The sequence below is a fragment of the Nannospalax galili genome, unplaced genomic scaffold (genome assembly GCF_000622305.1).
Source record: "Nannospalax galili isolate Female #2095 unplaced genomic scaffold, S.galili_v1.0 scaffold829, whole genome shotgun sequence".
NCBI lineage: Eukaryota > Metazoa > Chordata > Mammalia > Rodentia > Spalacidae > Nannospalax > Nannospalax galili.
The window spans coordinates 3,900,492-3,922,137 of NW_008360329.1; the positions used below are offsets into that span (position 1 = coordinate 3,900,492).

Sequence of the window (21,646 nt, forward strand, 5' to 3'; positions counted from 1 at the left end):
AGAAGTCATAAGAGGGTTTTAGATTCTCTGTAAATGGAATTAGGATGGTTTGTAGCCGCCATGTGGGTGCTAGGGATCAAACCCGGGTCCTCTGTAAGAGCAGTCAGTGCTCTTAACCGCTGAGCCATCTCTCCAGCCCCCATTATATGTATTTTTAAAATCAGTTTGTATTCAGCTCTTTAAAAAACCCAAGAATTCAAATGATATAATGTTTAGAAATCCCTTTTATACAAGTTTAAATGTTGAGGAACATCTCTCTGTGATTATTTTGAAACACTTCTAAGAAGATACGTTTGAGCAACTGGGTAAACTTGAAGACAGAAAGGACATGAGATGCTAACGAGGACCTGTTTCAATGCTGAAGGGTCATAATAACAGTGGTTAAGTTTAAAAGAAGTACATACTCAAGTACCATGGGAATAGTGATGTAATGTCTGGGATGTGCTCCTAAAATATTGTCCTTTTAAAAAGGGAAGCAGATGAAACAAAGCTGTCAAATGTTGGTAACTGTTGAAATAGGGTGATGGACACTGGAGTTTCAGTCTGCGAGTCTGTTTCAATGCGGGTGTTTGAAAATTTCCATGAAACAAAACAGGCCTTCTTATGAGTAAAAAATTTCCTTGAAAGCACATCATACACATGTATGTTCTCTTTCTAGTTCATACATGTTCTCCCTCCTTTCCTCTTTCCCTTCCTCTTTCCTTTTCTCCCTACATCTAAGCATCTGTATATGTTTAATGATCACTTGTTGCTCCAGGACACTCTGTGGGCCAGCACTATGATCAATGAAGCCATGTGACATTCATTTAATGCCTGCAATTACTTTTTTTTAAAAATATTTTATTATTTTTATGTGTATGTGTGCACCGCCTGCATGTAGATAAGTGCACCCGTGTTGTGCAATGCCCATGGAGGACAGAAAGGCGGTCGGATCCCCTGGAACTGGAGTTATCGACAGTTGTTACCATGTGGGTGCTGGGATTTGAGTCCAGGTCTTCTGCAAAAACAACCAGTATTCTTAACCGCTGAGCCATCTCTTCAGTCCTGAAATTACCTTTTGAGCTAGGCTTTATTGTTACCTTATTTTACAGATGGAGAAACTAAGGTTGGAGAGGTAACAGTTTTCATGGCCACAGACAGTACACATGCCTGTGCTGGGATCTAGAGTCAGGCTGACTTCCATCATGACCTCTTCTGCCAAGCACAATGGCAACAATATAAACAAAGATAATCACAATTCGTATGTATAAAAAAGAGTGTGTGAAACTGCTAGCATACTCTTCTCTTGCCACAGCCTCAAGATGAGGCCTGTGATTAGCTCAGACCCATCACTGATTCAGTCACAGAATAAATTTATTTTAAGCAGAAGAGGGGAAAGACTGTTGACTAGACAAAGCAGGAAGAGCAACAACACCCAGAAGTCTCTTCTCATTGACAACAGCTGTTCTACAACTGTTTTATTATTTTTCTTTAAATAAAATAACCAAAATGCAGCTTGCTCTTTATGCGTGCCTTCTGAAGCCTGGTTATCTCCTGTAGGAGTTCATCTCGGGTTTTAAATAATTCATCCCACAGTGCCTGTTTGGCTCAGGCAGGCAGGGGTGGATGCAAGTTAGGGAGGGTAAGCAAGCTTGGAGGACGAATTTCACACAAGTGAGGAGCTGGCACAGCTGCAGCCCCAAGAGACCCCGCCCAGATGAGCTCATCCCTTGGCAGTGCAGATCAGGATGACATCATGCTTCTGGAGAGCTCTCTTCAGCCCACTGCAGCAGGAGCACTTTTGCTTTTCCTGAGCACAGGAAAAATTAGCATTGGTATTTCTAGCTGTTCCTAAGGAAATGGCATTTTATTTAAGTGTGTTGTGGGATGCATAACATATTGCCTGTCTTACTATCAGTTCCCAGCTTATCAGTAAGCAAGTCACTGCTGCACTTATCAGGCTGAGAAGGTAAGCAGCATCCTTCAAAGCTGCAGTCCAATTATAGTGCAACGGAGCTCTGGTCTTTGTGTTTCCTCTAAGATTTTTAGCCACAAAATAACCACATCAATAATATCAAGTGATACTATTAAACATTATCATTTATCTCTTTTTTTGTTTTGAGGAGAAGTCTCATGAATCCCCAGCTGGTCTCAAACTTTCTATGTGGGTAAGGATGACCTTGAAATCCTTATCCTTCTGCCTCCCCCTCACTAGTGCTGGGATTACAAGTGTGTGCCATGGCTGGGCATGGTGGCGCAGGCCTTTAGTCCCAGCACTCAGGAGGCAGGTGGATCTCTGTGAGTTCAAGGCTAGCCTGGTCTACATAGTGAGTTCCAGGCTACCTAGGGGCTACAGGGAGACCCTGTCTCAAAAAGACCAAAAAATCCAAACAAACAAAAACAAGTGTGTGCCACCATGCCCAAGTTATGCCATGCTGGGAATGGAGCTGGGAGCTTCATGCACACCAGGCAAACATTATACCAACTGCTACTTCTTCAGCCTTTATCTGGCTCTTGTTGTAAGCTAGGAATCACGTTAAATGCTTAACATAAATATATATTATTTAACTTGACCCTTATTACAAGTCTACAAAGTGGCACTGCCATCTCCACACATGAACATATGTTTTAGACAGGACACTGAGGCAAAGCCAATTTGACTGGCCAACAGTCCACACTGTGGACCACTATGCCACATTGATCTATGGGCCACATATTGGAAGGCTGCATGGCATTAAGGACAAATCAAATAACAGAAAAGAATCTGGGACTGTTGAGTCGCATGTGCCTGTGATTCCAGGACTGGAGGAGGTTGAATCAGGAGGATTGTTGTTAGAGGCCAGCCCGGGCTCCAGAGTGAGCCTGTCTCAATGAATAAAATAAATAAAAATTAAGGGCTGGAGAGATGGCTCAGTGGTTATGAGCACTGGCTGCTCTTACAGAGGACCTGGGTTCAATTCCCAGCACTCATATGGCAGCTAACAACAGTCTGAAACTCCAGTTCCAGGGGATCCTATCCCCTCTTCTGACCTCTGTGAGCATTGCACATATATGGTGTATTTACCTACATTCAGGCAAAACACTTATATACATAAAATAAAAATAAATTATAGAAAGTAAGACTGCTTTGATTGAGAAATCATCTACCATGAGAGCTAAAACAGCTCCGTGCTTGGCAGTTCTCACTTCATCAGATATCCTGTGTGAATAGCAAGCATAGAAATTCCTATGGGCAGACTGTGAACCAGACACTTTTCAACCACTTAGCACAGTAACTGCCCCAATGCTGTAGTTATCAATTACCCTAATCTTACAGAAGAGAACAACCAGGATGGGCATGGTAGCTCATGCCTTTAATCCTAGAGGCAGAAGTAGGCAGATGTCTGTGAGTTCCAGGCCAGCCAGGTCTACACAGTAAATTCCAGGCTTGTCAGGGCTACATAATGAAACTCTGTCTCAAAAAAGGAAACAAAACAAAGTACCAAAGAAGAGAAATAACTTGCTCAAAAGCACAGGGTAACTGGGGAGTCCAGGGTCAGCCACCAAGGCAGCTCATTTCTAAAGCAGCTTGCTATGCCCTGTTTTTTCTTAATATTTATTTATTATTTTTATTTTATGTATATGGGTATTCTGCCTGCATGTATGTAAGTGCACCACATATGTGCATTGCCCCACAGAGGCCAGAAGAGGGTGTCAGATCTCTGGAACTAGAGTTACAAACTGTTGTTACCTATCATGTGGGTGCTGAGAATCAAACCCACAGGTCCTCTGGAAGAACAGCAAACGTTCTTAATTGCTGAGCCATCTTTCCAGCACACACTACCCCCTGCCCTGGTTTTTTGAGACAGAATCTCATTAACTTGGTTTGTCTTGAAATTGCTAACTTTCAGACCTGTCTCTGTGGCTGATATTAAGGCATGTGTCAGTACACCCAATTGGCCCTACAATTATTTTATAATGTTGGAAAAGGTACTAATCCTCTTGACTCCCAGCTTCCTCATCTAAGAAATATAAATGTCAAAGGACTGCAGTAGTTAATGAGAGACATTAATGAGAAAATTTGAATACAACAGCAGCCATCACAGCGCCCAACAGGAGGCAGTCACTAGGTGACGCGTTCTTTCTCTTTCTATAAACAGAAACCATCTTTGTGAAATATCTGAAGAAACAGGAGGGAACAGATGGAACTGGCCTGCAGTTGCCATCATTCCAGTCCCTAATATCTCAAGTAGCCTCTGTTTCACAACTGGAACCAGGGTTTTGAGAAAAAGGAGAGAATGAAGGAAAGGGAAGGAAAGATGGGAAAGCAAGCTGGGAATACAGAACTGTGGACACACAAGGAGAACGCGTAGGCAGAAAAACATTGAACGTGAGGGGGTACAGAGACATGCATGAGGGTCAGGGGATTTGGGTACAAACTTGACACCAGAAGTTGGATGGCTTCAGGTAAATGGGCAATGCTATATCTTCTTGGTGCCCTTAAGAGGCTCCAATGAGACAGTGGGAAGTTCTGAGACTGGAAGGAGGGAGCACCAAGAGGGAGGACCCAGATGGTGGTATTGCAAATCCTTCCATGCATCTGAACCTGCATCTGAGTTACACAAAGTAACACAGATTCACTGGAGTAAGCAGGAATCAACCCTCTTCTGTATTCTTCTGAAGATTTCCCAACAAAGCTGAGTTCTCCCAAACCATTCTCTGGAATATCTGGCTCCACTCCTGGTCACAGTCTGGAGACTTGCGGATGGGCAGCAGGCAGCTGAGCCCTTCCAGTGACTTGGCTATGGTACTGATGATCAGGAATGCATGCATTGGTGTTCTAGAGAATACTAATTTGAGACAGAGGCTGTCCTCCAGGTGTATGATTTCATTAAACCTGGCTAATTTTGTTATAAAGTCTCACCCACAGAGAACAGTGTTTAAACCCTACTAGAACCCTTCAGAATCAGGATCAGATTTCTGACCAGGCTTACTGCGGAGACTCACCTAGATGGCATGGTGAATGCCAGATACCCAGTCCAAGAGTGGCTGCTATTACTTTAGGCCTGTGGTGGGGCCACACATCATGAAGCTGTTTCTCCATAAAGTTACACGACCAGTTCAGAGATAGAGTGGTTTATGACAGAGCTATATAGCCCAGCCCCTCGTTTTCTGAAACAAAGTCTTGCCAAGAATCTCAGGCTAGCCATGAGCTAGTGCTTGGATTACAGAACATGTGCCCGCATCCCCAGCTTACATGCCAGTTCTAACACCTTTTAAACAAACTGAGCCAAGGCAGCTTGATGTGAACTACACCAAATCTGTGCTTGAGGAGACTAGGTGCTTGAGTACCGGAGGTCACACTACAGTGGCACCAGGATAGAGTTCCAAACTTTAGTCACATGACAGAGAAGTAGAACAAAGGGTAATTCCTGTGTAAAGATTTCTTCTTTTACAGTTAAAAGCAGAAACAAGTAAGTATCCAAAAAATACTGTTTTCACACCCCATGTCTCTGATACCATGCTGTTGGGACTGAACAATCTTAGCAAATGACTGTTGATTTAGTTAATTGTGGTCTGAAGGGATAAAATACAGAACAGCACCAATAATAACAATGCATTTTAATTTCTAAGAGATTAGGGCTTGTTTTTTTTTTCCCCCTCTAACAGCTGGGAGTATCTCCTTCCTCAATTGAAAAAGCTGCATTAATTCTGAGCCTTGCCCTGGCACAGGAAAGTTAAGTTCCCGAAAGAAAAGGAAATCACTGAATAAATGAGCCACATTTGTTACAAACTGGGAAATGAAGGTTGTGACATGGGTATCTCACATGCTCAAGTTTTGATTAAACTCTGAAGAAACAAATAGAAACATAATTCAATAACTAGAAATGACTTTTAAGACATAAAATATTTTTATAGAGGACAGTTATTAGCAGGCTTTTTGTCATTATAGTAAAATCCTGAGAACAATCAGCTTACAAAGAGGAAACTTTATTGTCTCAAGAGGAAGAAGGGACAGGGATCCTGTCATCTCCTTGGTGTACAAACCCTAATGACTTAGGGACCTTTCCCTAGGTTCCACTTCTTACCTTCTACTGGGAAGTTCTACCACCTCTCATCAGCATTACACTAAGGACCAAGCCTTTAATACATGAGCCTCTAGGGGATACTCAACATCCAACTAGTCTTAGAGATAATGGATTTAGTCTGATTTAAGATAGTTGAAACTAAGTACTAGCTTCCAAACTGACATGTAATGATATAAGGGCATTTGTTCCCACCTGTTGTACACAAAGATCAGATTCCATCTTTAAATGGAAAGCACTAACTATTTCACATTCCACATCAATGCCTAGAGAATGCTTAAATAGAACTTCATTGGTAAATGATGTGATTGAAAATATTTTCCATTTAGGGCAGGTGAGATGACTCAGTGGGTAAGGCACTTGCCCCCAAGTCTCATGACCTGAATTCAATCACTAGGACCCACATGGTGGAAGAAAGGAAAGAACCAACTCCCACAAGTTGTCCTCTGATCTCAAAATGTATGCTGCGACACACAGGTGTACACACACAGGTACACACACTTGTACACACAGAGAGATATACACACACACAAAATCAAGGAAATAAAAACACCATTTTAAGTTTGTAAAGGTAAAACTGACAGTTTTCACACATAAAAGGAATCAAGTTAACTCTGCTGATACAGCAGGTCAAAGGAATAGAGTATGTTGTTCTCCAAATACATAAATACCAATGCTACACATACACAGTTTTAAAAGGCTTTGGCTACAGCCTGGGCATAGTGGTGCATGCCTGTAGTCCCAGCACTTGAGTTCAAGGCCAGCCTAGTCTACATAGTGAGTTCTAGGACAGCTGGGGCTACAGTGAGACCCTGTCTCAAAAAGATGAAGAAAAAAAAAAAGGCTTTGGCTACATAAAGACTTCTTCAACTCAAAGATGTCATAAAGGTGCCATAAACAGTAAAAGCTATATGGATGATTTCAGCACTTTAAAATCAGTGTTATGAATTTCAACAACTACCCATATGTATATTAACAGTAGTAGCTGATAGTAGATAGCTACATATATAGACATATATAGCTATATATAAAATACATACAGCTATTTCTATAATATCAAGTTAATTGGAATTTTAGTCTGTTTTAGTGTACATTTTCTCATTTAACAGTGCTTCAGGTAGATCCAAAGATTAATTATCAAGGATTAAAGAGTAAAAATGAGGGGCTGGAGAGATGGCTCAGCGGTTAAGAACACTGGCTGATCTTGCAGAAGACTGGGGTTTGAATTCCAGCACCTACATGGCAGCTAACAACTGTCCATAACTCCAGTTCAGGGGATCTGACAGCCTCTTCTGTCCTCCTCAGGCATTGCATGACACAGGTGCACTTACCTACATGCAGACAATATATGCATACACATAAAATAAAAATAATAAATAAAATATTGTTTAAAAATAAAATGAATGAGATAAAAAGCAAAAACGAAGCACAATGCATCATATTGAGATAGGACTTTTCTGGGCTGGGTTGGACCATTGGTTGATTTTTTTTTTTCCCTTAGCAGTTTGCAATCAATGATCCAACCCAGCTCTGAAGCCTAATAACCATAAGGGCTGGCATGCCACTGTTATCTGGGGGATAATCAACAGCTATCTAATTGGACTTAAAGCCCTTTCAATGGGAGTAAACTCATGGGTGGCACAAAGACTAGATTAGTTTCCTTGGAACTGGAGTTAAGGAAGATTGTTAGCCACCACGTGGGTGCTGGGAACCAAACCTGGGTTCTGTGCAAGAGCAGCCAGTGCTCTGAACTGCTTAGCTATCTCTCTAGCCCTAACAATATAATTTTTATAAGAACATATTAAATATTGTATAGACAAAACCTTATTACCTGTGGCAATACAGGTCGTGTTATCTGAAACAGGAAGCCGAACATTTATCACAAGACCTTGGCATGTTTTACTACATATTCTGGTTGAATTATAGGATTTTACAAGAATTATAGATAGGTAAATAGGAATATACTCTCAATTTTTAATTTGGGGATTCAAATGTTAAATTATCTGTTGGTTATATTTTTACCACTCTCTAGTTGCTGATGGTTATGTGTCACCCAGAGCTGGCCCTCAGCCTAACATATGTCCATGAAAGTTGTATCTGTTTATCCAATGAATCATCATGCTTCTCAATTTTATCTGCATGGCTCAGATTTGCCCATTCATCCAATTTCTACTCTTCCAATCATACTGAAAATTGCTCACTCTTGCACTTCCGTCTATTCTGACCCAGTTTCAGTTTGTTCAACAATCCTCACCTGGCCTTTAAGGTTAACATTATCTTGTCCTTATCTACCTATTCCAGATCACTTTCCACTGTGTTTCAAATGAACCCCCACTTCAAACCATACCAGCCAGTCACCACACCATTATCCCTGGTGCTGTTCACTCTGCTTCTGTATCTGCCTCTCTTTTCACCTATCCAAATCATACCCAGGGCTTGGTCCTTGTTAGGGTTCCAAACAGCAGCAGCTTCCCCCCCTTCCCCAACAGGGACCTACAGACTTTGGAGCCCGAAAAAGGGAACTTAGCTGATAAGCACCTTGACCTTTGAAGTCAAGGGAAACAAACTCTGCTGAGAAGCAGCCTGCCTTTCCTCTGATCTCCAAAGATAAGATAAGCAGATTCTACCTGATAACCAGAGATTTTAGAAGCTGTTTTTCTCTTATCTTAAGAGGGAAAAAGTAAACACTTCCAGACCCTAATCCTACCTGCTTTTCCTGCTTCCCCCCCCCTGATTTCTCCCCCAAACATTCCTCCCTTCTACACCCTAAAGCCCCCATATATAAAGTCCCAGCTCACAGCCCGTGGGCTGACATCTTTCCCTTCCCCGAGGGAAATGTGTCCCGTGCGAAATAAAGCTGTATCCCGCTGAGAATTCCATCTGTGCCTCGCTGCTGCCTCCATCCGCACACTCTCTCTCTCCAACATTTTTACCTATCAGTCCTTACATATGAATGACCTCCTGCTGTCTCTCTCACATCTCCTCTGTCATGCCTGATTCATGCTGGTCACTCTTTTCTTGAAAGTAGTTTACTCACAGGTTAAAATGCAAAAATCAAAAATGCATTCCATACCAGTGTTCATTACACACAGTGTTCCAAATCTGCTGAGCCAGCAGCATAATCTTCAGTATCTTCCTAAGTGCCACACAAAACCCATGTCCAATGAATGCTTTCAAAATACAACCAATCCAGGTGTGGTGGCACACACTTTTAATCCCAGTGCTTAGGAGGCATAGGCAGGTGGATCTCTGAGATCAAGGCCAGCCTGGTCTACATAGTGAGGTTCAGCCCAGCTGAGACTAAAGAGAGATCCTATGGCAATTAATAATAATAATAATAATAATAATAATAATAATAATAATAATAGATACATTCAATGTTGAGTCTAACTTTGAATAAGGGGCTTGTTTTATTCAACTGTGGTAAGCCTTCTCAGTCCAGAAGTCACCATGACCTTCACTCCTGTATTGGGTGTGCCCATCAAACTTGGATTTAGATCCTGACTGTGGCACTTGCTGCCCATGTGACCTTAAACTTAACTTGCCTGTCTACTTTGCTCAAGTGTGACATAGAGACACAGACAACTACCTTCATACAGCCACTGTATGAACAGAATGAGATCTTGTGGGAGCTGCATGCCCAGTACCATAGATGGCCAAGAAGCACTGGCTCTGATAAACACCAATACTGTTCACTTTTTAAAGTATGGGTATTAGAAAATGTGAAGTTACATATGTGCCTCACAGTATTTTCTAGATACTACTGTTGTAGAACAAGGAAGCAAAATTGAGAGACTTACCTCTCTGAATTACATTCCAGGGCTCTGAAAGAGTTAATGCATCTCCCAAGGTACTGCTGAAACTAACTCAATCACAGGGGAACACAAAGCAAAATATGCCACAGGCTGCTAAACGCATCATTAAATATAGTCTCCCTTATTGCAGAGTGTAATCATTTACGAGAGCAAAGTGCTCAGAGTCTTCTGGGAAATTTCAAATACCCATTCAAGAAATCTTCTTGTCATCCCTGCTAAATTTGTCATGATCTAATCTAGGTGCAATTTAGTGCATGGCATTTTTATCACGATTCACAAATGCACTCAAGTGGCACAAATACATTTATTTATGCACAGAGCCAGAGAAAGGGTAGCCCCTGGTCAATATAATGTGCTTAACTAATGAACTGTCTCATTTCCTACTGGCAAGGCCAGAGGTAATGAGAAGACACATGTAAACTAACCAACACTAAATACTCAAGTAGCTAATTACATGGTTGATTTAAATTAGGGGTCAATGCTTCTTCATTTTGTACTGATCCTCTAAGTTCTTTAAAATTTTTACTTATTTCCTGGCACTAGAAAATTGCTATAGAAAATCCAAATTATACAAAATTTAAAAAAGGAAACATCTGAATGTACCGATAAATTCTACCTTTAAAAAGCCTATAGTTAGTTATTTTCAAAAGCATTTACAATTTGAATGACCAACTTTTTTTTTAAAGACAAGGTCTCACTGAGTAGTTGGTTGGCCTTCAACTTAGAATTCTCCTGTCTCAACTTCCTGATTGCTGGGTCCGAGGGAATCTAAATGCCATGCTACATTATTTTTTGATGGCAGCTCCTACTTCTGCTATGTTATTGTTCTACTGTATAAACACAGTCAACATAAAAAAGAATCTTTTAATCCCAGAATTCCTAAACTTAGGGAGGAGCTAAATTCCTAGCTTAGGTTGGCAGGGCTGGGTCAATTGTACAGTTAAGTTCCAGCTCTAGAAAAAAGCGCTCTAAAGGGAAATTTAACTGTTTGGGGCTGATAATGCCCAGCAACTCCATAGATAATGTTTTGAATAAAACATGTTATCTTAAGCTTGTAACAAAAAATAGAATACTTTTTTTAAAGACAGGGTCTCATTCTGTAGCCCTGGCTGGGCTGGAACTCACTAAGTAGACTGGGCTGACCTGGAACTCACAGGGATCCTTCTGCCTCTGCCTCCTGAGTGTTAGAATTAGAGGTGTGTGTGTGTCACAACACCCAGCTAAATAGAATACTTTCAATATTCACAATCAATTTTGTTAGAACATATGCATATCACATCATTATTGTATACGAATATGTCTAAAACAGCTACTTTGGAAATCCATCTTTCTGTAACATTGGAAGTATTTTCATATCTGAATACCGGTACATGTAATACACAAGAGTATGACCAAGTATCAGATGACAGCTGTAAACTCATGTACTTCAAAAGTAGAACACCAGATCAGAATCAAGGAGATTCTAAAGATTCCTATAAGAAACAGGAACATGCAGGCCCTTCCAAAAGAGAAAGGAAACATCAAAATCAAGTACTCTTAGCTAATTAAATATATTTCTGTTGAGAGAAAGCAGATTTAATTTCCTAGTACAACTCAGATGTTCTCAGACTGGATGAGGAGTGTAAAATGGTGCTAGGATGTTGGAATACTGTCTGACAGTCTTGTAAACTTAAAAGTATGCTACTCTATACTCCTAGGTCTGTGCTAAAGAGGAATGTAACTTCACATAAGCGTGTTCCCAGGATGGCTGTGAAGATTCAATAGGATCATGAACAGGAAAGTGGCTTGGTGGGGTCATACATGAGAGGAGAGTTAGGAGATGTGATCTCCTTTCAAGGTTCAGACATGACAGGGCATAGGATTTCTAATTTCAGACCTGGGTGTGTGTGTGTATGTGTACACAAATGTACATGGGTACATATAGAGGCCAGAGGTTAATGCCAGGTGTCTTCCTCAATCATTCTCTATCTTATTTTTTGAGATATCTCTCATTGAACTTGACCCCTGCTGTTTTATATTACATGCTATAACACTTCTGAAAAAAATCCAGGTGAGAAATAGAACTTTCCAAATATGGCAGCATTAAAATACACTGGTATAACGATGTTATTAGAGAAATACAGCCTAGAGTCCACACACATCCTCATCCTGTGTGGTGTATTTAGACCTCAGCAATTATGAGGAGAGCCACGGCAAGTATATGGGCCTTCAACTCTAATGTCTCTTACCAATTCTGTTAGACTGACTAAGGATGGCCAGCAAGTCCCAGGAATCCTCCTATTTCTGCATCGCCAGTGCTGACAGACACTCAGCTGCCATGCCTGGCTTTTTTTTTTTTTTTTTTTTTTTTTTTTAAACATGGGTGTTGAAGATCCAAACTCAGGTCCTTATGGTTGCATGGCAAGGACTTTACTAACTGACCATCACCTTAGTGCCAATACACGGTGTTTTATTTTGTGACTCTACAGCACACCCATGTTGCCCATCCAGTGGACCACTTTGAGACTCTGCTGAGCTAAGCACTCTTCCAGATATGGATATACTGTACTGAAGAGAATCCAAGTCTTCACTCTCATGCAGTTTACTGTCTAGAGCCTTTAGCAAGATGTTGGGGTATTCTGAATCACAGTTTCTGACTGCATCTCTTTGAGTCTGGGGTCACAAGAATCAACCAGGGAGAAAGTGCTTCCATGTACTTTATAAGACCACTGAGGGAGCAGACAAGCAAGCTCAGGTACTGCGAGGGGGCAAGGACTGAGTGGCACTGAACCTCACCTTGGGTAACAAGGAAATTGGTCACAGGAGTAAGCCCGGGAAGGCTTCATGGAGGAAGAGCATTTATAGGCAGCCTGCACAGTAAACCAGGTAAAGGCATCCAGAATTTACATCATCAGGACAGGAGAATGAGAGTACAGTTGTGAACACACTCATCAGCCCATGAAGTCCTCTGTGATGTGAAGCAATACTGTTTCCATTTTAAAGGCAAGAGTACTAAGCTGGAAAATTGTTATGTAATCCTGGATCTAGTTTATGCTGTTTGACAATATGCAGTCTTCCTAACACATATGCTTAATTTGGGGTTTCCACATCTGTTTCCTTGATGCCAGAGCTTCTAGCTTTCTGCTTGAAGAAACTGGGTAATTGAATGAATTGTTTTTAATCATATGGGGCCAATTCCAACTTCTAGTTCAGTTTCTGGGATTTGCTAAATCCAGTTTGTGGTGTAACTCTGTGGTAGGCCACACTGGCCTCAAAGCATGAAACGAGCCTTCCAAAGCAACCACGATGCTTGCTACTCTGGAACACACCAAAGACTTGATCTTTTTTTTTTTTTTTTTCCAATTTAATCGGAAAGTTATGTTCTGAGACTTAAAAAGAGTTTATACCGCAAATACCACCAGTATAAACTGACTTAGGAAACATTGGTTCTGCTAACAACTGAATCTACATTTGTTGTTTTAAGTTTTATTGTACATGTGTTCGTGTGTGTGTGTGTGTGAGAGAGAGAGAGAGACAGAGAGAGACATACATGTAGGTCAGAGGACAACTTTGGGGATCAGTTCTCTTTTGCACCTTTATGTGGGTTAAGGGGATCAAACAGGCCACCAGGCTTGTACCAGGCTTGTACAGTCAGGTGAAGCACCATTACCTATCAAGCCACCTCAATGGCCCCTGATGTTTTATTTTACATGCCATATGCCTGGCATGGTGGTATATGCCTTTAATCCTGGCAGGAGCAGGAGCAGAGGGGCAGAGAGGCAGAGGGGCAGAGACAGACAGGCAGAGGCAGAGGCAGAAGGATCTCTGTGAGTACATAGTAAGTTCCAGGACAGCTAGGGCTAGAGGAAGCCCCTGTCTCAAAAAGAGACCCCCCCCAAATTATTTTACATGCCATAACACTTCTGGAAAAAATCCAGGTGGGAAGTAAAACTTTGCAAATATGGTGGCATTAAAATGAACTGGGGTGGAAGTGGGGGCTGGTGAGATGGTTTAGCCATTAAGAACACTGGCTGCTCTTGCAGAGGACCTGGGTGCAATTTCCATAACCCACAAAGATGCTAACAACCATTTGTAACTCCAGTTCCAAGGGAACCTGAGGCCCTCTTCTGACCTCCACAAGCACTGCCCAACACGGGCACACTTACATACATGCAGGCAATACACTCATACAATAAACAAACAAACAAACTGGGATAGTGATGTCATTAGAGAAATACTGCCCAAGGTCCACATGTCCTTGTTCTGTGTGGTGCACTTTAGCCTCAGCAATTATGAGAAGAGCCACTGCAACTACATGGGCCTTAACTATTTAAGTCAATTTTGTGGGGGAAATGTTTAAGATCCTCCATTTCCCTTTAGGGATTATGTTCCAAACTGCCTGTTTCCTCCAAGGGGCAGGGCCTGCTGCGGAGAATTGAGTGCGGAGGGGCTTCTGGGAGCCATCTTGTGATGGAAGCCACTAGCCGCCACGAACCAGGCAGCAGGTGTGGAGAAAACGATGGCCCTGGTGTCCCACCCGTGTGGACATGAGAGGGGGCATTTACTGACCTGGGGTGAGACTGCCTGGCCAAGATGCTTGGGCAAAAGTTAATGGGGACTGTGGGCGGGCGTGGAAGCAATCTGGAATGGCGGGCAAGCTGTGCAGAGCTGGGTGCTGGGTGTGCATTTCTATGTAAGTACCCCCATTTACCCCCTCCCTACCCAAGGGCATAAACCATAACAAATTCACATAAAAATATGTTATATGGTTTGTCTGATCATGCACGAGACCCCAAGAGAACTCTGGTGACAGGGAGGTTATAACAGTTGTTTGACAAAGGAATATGCCTATAAATTGCAAAGGCCTTTGTAAACATTATTCTCCATCTTTAGAACTATTCAGATTATAGTCAGATGTCAGAGATGTTTCCTGGATTGTGAGAAAATGGATTGTAATACAGAGATGCTCCTTCCAAAGTTCACAGGAACGTGCACTCAGAATAAGGTCACTGATTTATAAAAGTGGGACTTCCTGCAGGGTGGAATGGAAGCCCTTCCCCAACTCAGTATGCTCAGAAGTCTACTCCTCTGAACAGGGAATTATGTGTGTGGTAAAGTAAGACTAAGGGATTTCTTTGTTCCTTGAAGAGATGAGATCAACAAGAGGAGGCAGGTGCCTGGGTGACCAAGGTACCTGGGTTACTCAGCCCTGGCATCAATGCCTTAAACTTGTAGGCAATCAGCCTCTTGACCTTGGAGTTCTAACTGTTCTCTGGAAGGCTTTCCTGAGGTCCTGTGGATGCACACCAATTAAATATTTTAACCACTCAGATTACTGGAAGTGAGAGGATATGGAAATGAATCTGGACTAATGTCTTTTTAAAAGCATTTTACTTATTATTTTTATTTTATGTGTATGAATGTATTGCCTACATATATGTAAGTGCACCTGTGCCGTGTAATGCCCGAGGGCAGAAGAGGGCAACAGATCCCCTGGAAGTGGAGCTGCTAGAGTATCAATAAGCCCCATAAATTTAATTGGTCCAGACTATAAAAAAATGTCTAGTCTATCTGTTGGAGGACCTACTTTTCCAGTCTCACTGGTCAATTACCTGGTGATAGAACCACTCCTAGGAAGACAATTTCATTGTAAGTTATGCTAAATAGATGGGCGGAATACCTGGTGTATTAATGAGGTGTGTTAATGAGTTCCTGCCTGGAACTAGCTGCAGCTCTCTGCAGAACTTCCAGACCAGCCACAGCTATGTAGGTCTCCCTAAGTCTGTCTACTTTCCTGAACTGTTTAGAAAAGTGTAAGTTCTCCTTTTCTTCTTCATACCTTTCTTATTAAACATGCTTTCTCTAAGGCTTTGGGCTGCCCCTAGCATCCTGTGTTTCTTCACTTTTTCTCTAAAGCTTCCTTCTCCCAGCCATGTGGTTGCAAATCAGCCATGTATCTGACCTCCATGCAGGCTCTAAACCTGCATGGCTCCATGGCTTTCTTTCCTTCTTCCCACTATTCTCCTCCTCAGGGCAGCTGCCAGGATTACCAGCTTGCCTGCCCTGAGGATTTTCCTTTAAGATTCTAATAAAATTGAAAAAGCTTCCGTTTGGGTCCATTCTTAAATTCTTTTATGAATGAGACTAAGAACCTTCTTTTATGAATGAGACTAAGAACCCTCTAGGGGACCCACTTTCTCCCCATTTCAGAGTTATGGATTGTTAGCTGCCATATGGGTGCTGGAAACCAAACCCAGGTCCTCTATGAGAGTAATCAATGCTCTTAACCACTGAGCCATCTCTCCAGCCTGTGGACTAATGACTTTTAATTAACCCCAACAAAACCATGTGCTCTTGTGTCTTGTGACCCTGGCATGTGATCTTGTAGCCTAGGCAACTTCAATTTGGTATTCCATGACAAAAAGATAATGAATGAATGAATGAATGAATGAATGAATGAATGAATGGATATGGGTGTGCTTGACAATTAACATACAAATTAACATATCAAAGCACTGAAAGGCAGCACCCATCTTGGTTGGACACAGTGGAGATTGGAAAGAATGATTACCTTGGATGAATGAGATATTCTAGAACTAGGGATGACAAAACCAGAAGGTCTGTTAAGATTAGGATGGAGCCAAGCTTGTACTTCCCCAATTGAAGCAGGAAAAGCCATTTTGAACACAATTATGGGTGGGGCTAGACTTGGGACACAGTTCAAGAGACAGAGTTCCAACAAGACAGTTCCATCAGCACAGTTCCAGGAGATGGACAGTTCCAGGAGATCTCTAGTGGAGCAGGTGTCCAAGTTTTGGCCCACTCTTAAAAACTAAGTTTAAGAGTTAGGTTATTTGTTCAGGTAATTATTATCATTATTATTTTAAATATGGAAGGTCATGAATTCATGTGTCATCCTTGAGCAGGGGCCATACTAATCTTCTCTGTATCATTCCAATTTTAGTATATGTGCTGCTAAGTGAGCCCTTGTTCAGGTAATTATAATGTTGGCATAATAACACCCCAGTGGGAGAATGGGGGGTGACTACAGGGAACAGCAAGAAAGAAAGCAACTTATGCTAGGGTGTGGAAAGAGTGGGAGAAATGTTCCAGAAGGGGAAAGACTGGTTTCTGGATAGGAATGTGGGTTAGTTAGGAAAGGTATGATATTTTGAGAAGAAAGGCAAGGGGAAGAAGGAAGGTAGATGGTTAGTTTGAAGACATCTTCAGCTTCTAGGAATTCTCTGGAAGACAATGTGAGCAGAGGGGAATGCAGGAATTCTATTGTAGCTATGAGGCACTGAATTAACTAATACTGAGCACCGTCCCAGCTGGGGATCCAGGAACAAACTCAAACCAAAGCCCTAGCGATTTTGTAGCTAGGGGTGATAAATGGGTGAGGTGTGACTTCGGTCCCTTTATCCACAAGACAATGCCCCCATCTACTTCCTAAGAAGTCAACTGGCCCTCCCAACCCATGGTGCGGTAATGACTTTTACAATATGGATGTACTCTGGACAAAAAAACTTTTACCTAACATCGCAAACATAATGTAAACAAGCTCTCTGTGCCATGTGCTCCTCTTGTGACCTGGGCATATGACCTTAGTCCCTCAGGACCCCTCCTTGCCTTCCACCCAAGATAGAGTATGAATGTGTGTATGCATGCTTTCCATATCAAGCATCAAAGTTGCAAACAGCACTTTTCTCATTGTAGACAATTAAATAAACTGAGAACCCTCTGTTTATAGTTGTATCTGTGTGTGGTATTCTAGGTCTAGGGATCAAAGGGCAAAATTCTTTCCAATAAGGATGGGTCCTGACTTCTTCCCCAATTCATACTGGATATACTGCTTCAATAAATAATGAGTGAAGCCCTTGCTCAGGAGCACAGTTCTAGAAGTCTGAATGAACAGGTTCTCAGCAGTTTGGGTCTGCCCTTGGCCTTAAATAGATGCTAAGAGTCAGGCTATTCTTTATTAAGGCATAACTGTAATGTGGCATAAATGCCACACAAGAGTTTCACATCTATGGATTTAACCAACCATAGATGGAATATAGATGGAATATACTTGTAACAATTGCACCTGTACCAAACAAGGGCAGACATTTTTCTTGTCATTATTCCCTAAATAATGCAGTGTAACAACTATCAACACAGCATTTACATTGTATTAAGTACTGTGAGTGATTTGGAGGAGGATGTTCATAGGTATATGCATATACAGTTCCAGACGACTGACTGTATACAATCCTAACAACCTTCATATGACAAGTGGTCTTTACCCATCTGATAGAGTCCCACCTGATAGATTATAGGCATATTAGTTACTTTTCTGTTGCTGTGATAAAACACCATGACCAAAACAACTTATAGAAGGAAGAGTTTAAGGTTCTGGAAGGATAAGAGTCCACCACAGAGAGAGAGGCATGGCAGGAGGCAGCTGGAGAAGAAAGCTGAGTGCTCCCATCTTCAAGCAGGCACAGGAAACAGAGAGAGAAAGCTGGAAGTGTGGCAAAGCTATGAACTCTCAAACCCTGCTCCAGCTTCCTCTAGCAAGGCCACACCTCTTGAAAGGTTCCATGACCTTGGTGTCTTTGGGGAGGACACTCATTCAAACTACCACATTGGTTTGAATGTGGGTTTTTTTTTTTTTTTTTTTTTTTTAAGGTCAGGAATTATATATTTTAGTTTTTTAAGTGCATAGAAAGAAATTAGTGCCTGGCCCATCAATACCATTTAATAAATGTACACTTAGCATCTAGCAAGTATCTTTTGAGTAAAAGTGTCCCTGCAGGCAGTGGCAATAATTTAACATTTGTGTCCTGTACCTGTAACAGAACCAGGGGTGAACCTCTCTGCCATTAGTGATGACTTGTGGGGGCTGAACTCCATCTGATTAAACAATTCAGGTATAGAAAAATCTTCCCTTGCCTGAGTGTGCAAATGGCTCTGAAACACTCCCTGCTAATAGAATCACCTTAGCTTTTGGCCTGAACTCAGCCCTAAGGGCCTGAAGCTTCTACCCAGCTGTCCTCTAGGCCAATCAGGAATGCCTTCTGGGTGGGCAGGTGTGGTCCCGTCAAGAGTTTAAGGCATCCTTTCCTACCCAGCCAAGGCTGGCCTCATATTACTTCTCAGCACATCCCCCAGACAGCTGCTACACTGACTGGAAATGGACTGGTAATACTGCACAGCCATGCAGAAGAGTCCACTATTCCTTAAAGAGGTGGGGACTGCTAACTGGTGGGAGGTACTGGCCCAGTGCTAATTTTCACTCATTGGCCCAGAAAGGAGGGATCTTATCAGATTCTAGCACAGCAGTGTCCAAGAGAAACCCAGAGCAAGTCACAAAGCATTGGATTTTGCATGCCATGGCAGCCATGTTAATGAAGTAAAAGCGAAGAGATTAATGACTATTAATGCATTTTGTTGAGCACAAAATATCTAAAATACAACATCAACATGAAGTATAAAATTACTAAGCTATTTTAGTTACTTTTTTCTGTGTTTTCAAACTTTTAGCATATCCTGATTCTAAGCCCAAGTCCAGTACTCAACAGCCACATGTGGCAACTACAGGGGGCAGCACAGCTCTGAAGGGTCATGAGGACATTTTGGGTGCTGCTTTTAACCACTAAGTATCAGTGTATGTTAGAAGAGGGGCAAGACCGAGGAAGTCTTTAAACTTTTCCTCTGGTTTCCCAGGAATGATCACGCCACAAAGGTAAAGTGGGTGGCTGGGGCACTCTGCCCTTACCACAGCAGCCATCTTTGGGTCAGCCTGCTCCTGCTATCTTGGTCTTTATTTACAGAGACAAAACAAGAATCCTAAGAAGAGCCACAGAAATAGCATATTGGTTTCCAATGAATGAGCCTAAAGTCTCTTCAGCCTGCTTGAACACTACAACTGTCCATTGACTGAGCAGTTTAATTTCAGTGGTAACTATTTATTGAGTACTAATTATGAAGCAAGCTTGATTCAGGGGTTGTAATGAAATATTAAAACTGATACTGTTAGGGAAAGAGGAATTTACTGTTTGTTTGAATATACTGCTTGCCTGAATTTACTGCTTGAAGTTACTTGTTTAAATTTACTGCTTGTAACCAATTAACTCAACTGGAGACACAGGCATCCGGAGATAGAGGCAAAGTGCTACAGCCCCCGGAGCCTGACCTGTTCTGTGTCATGTCATGTAGACATGTCTGCTCACAAAAGATAACAAGAAAGAGTCGTACCAGGCACATACCAACCATCCCTCCCCGACTGAGACACCTGAAGTGAGTTGTAACATTTTTCTTGTTTTAAAGTTATTGGTTTGTGAAATGCTTGCTTTGAAACTATTGGCTGTATAAACGCGGGCTTTTGTGTAACGGTTGTAGAAGCCTATATAATCTTTACCTAAAATTGTCTCAGGGTCGATCGCTCTAACCAGACCTGCGTGTCCTGAAAGGACGATCGGCCCCAGCTAGCTGGTTTAGTAAAACTCTGCTTGATTTTTGCATCTCCATACTCGTGCATTTGTTCTCCAGAAGAGACTCACCGAGTCACAGACCCTAACACGTCCTCTTTCATAAATTTTATGAAATTACAATGATGGAGCATCGGGGCAGAGTTTCTTTTCTCCGGACAGGCAGTGTAAATTGAGGGTGGCTCCCTCGTGTCTGTAAAATCCAGAATAAAGAGGGAATCGCCATCCCGTGTCTGGTCTCGGGTTCGAGTCCCAAGCAGGGAAGTCTGGGTTCGAGTCCCGGCACCTAGGGTCTGAGTGTCTCAGCCCTGGGGAAGAAGCCCGATTGGCAGAAACCTGGTGCCAGAGGAAGAGGAGGTCGAGCTCGTTACCTTGAGGCAGTCTGAGTGGACGCCTTTTGGGAGAATCACGAGGAGTCTCGGGGATCCTGAAAGTGAGAGTGGTGAGTGCAGCGCGCGTCTGAGTGAAAGAAGGACCGGTCCGAGCGAATACAATGAGATGTGGCACGCGTGCTTGATAGTTGTGCTAATTGTCTTACGGGGGGGGGGGTCTGGTTTTGTATTTTTCTCTATGCTCTCTATTTTAAAACTTCTACGCTCAATGTTTTAAACCTTCCCTTCCTATCTGTATCTCCCACTCCTCTCCATCCCTCTCTCCAGCCACTGAGAAAGCCCCGCGGGCACGGGTCGAGCTAGTAAGAGCCACAGGGGGGCACTCGCCACTGAAAGACTCCCGTGAGAGGATAAGGGGGTCCCAGGCGTGAATCCCAGATAAATTCACGTCCCCCGCAGAAGAAAAACTGGGCAAAGGAAGGCACCCGTCCATAAGCACACCCACTGGCCATCATTGTTTAGAGTGGCATCTTTACTTCTCCCTTTTCATCTCTCTCTCTCTCTCTCTCTCTCTCTCTCTCTCGCTCTCGCTCTCTCTCTCTCTTCTGTGACCTCCACCATGGGCCAGACTCAGGCCACTCCCAAAAGTTTAATCCTCTCTCACTTCTCAGAGGTGAAGGAACGGGCTTTGAAATTGGGCCCTAGCATCAGGAAGGGTAAGTTTGGCACTTTCTGCTCAACTGAATAGCCCACCTTTGGAGTAGGTTGTCCGACCCAGGGGTCCGTTTCCCTGGACACCATCGGCAAGGACAAGGCTGTCATTACCTGGCCTGACTCAGAAGGACCCCGAGATCAACTCCCCTATATCCTTCTGTGGGAGAACCTGGCAGAGGATCCCCCATCCTGGTTAAGGCCCCTCTTGGTGAGAAAGCCTCATGCTTGCCCACCAAAAGTCTCCATCATGGTCACCCAGGAAGGTTTGAAGTCCTCCAGTCACAGAGGCA

General features: G+C 42.6%; 1 protein-coding gene and 1 non-coding gene across 2 annotated transcripts in view; both read right to left on the reverse strand.

Moving 5' to 3' along the window:
• Znf704 (zinc finger protein 704) overlaps positions 1 to 21,646 on the reverse strand; it is a 225,821-nt gene that overhangs the window by 108,040 nt on the left and 96,135 nt on the right. The gene's annotated exons all lie outside the window — the stretch shown is intronic.
• On the reverse strand, positions 16,722 to 16,825 carry LOC115068965. The gene has a single exon (XR_003848325.1). It is a non-coding gene; the product is annotated as a U6 spliceosomal RNA (small nuclear RNA).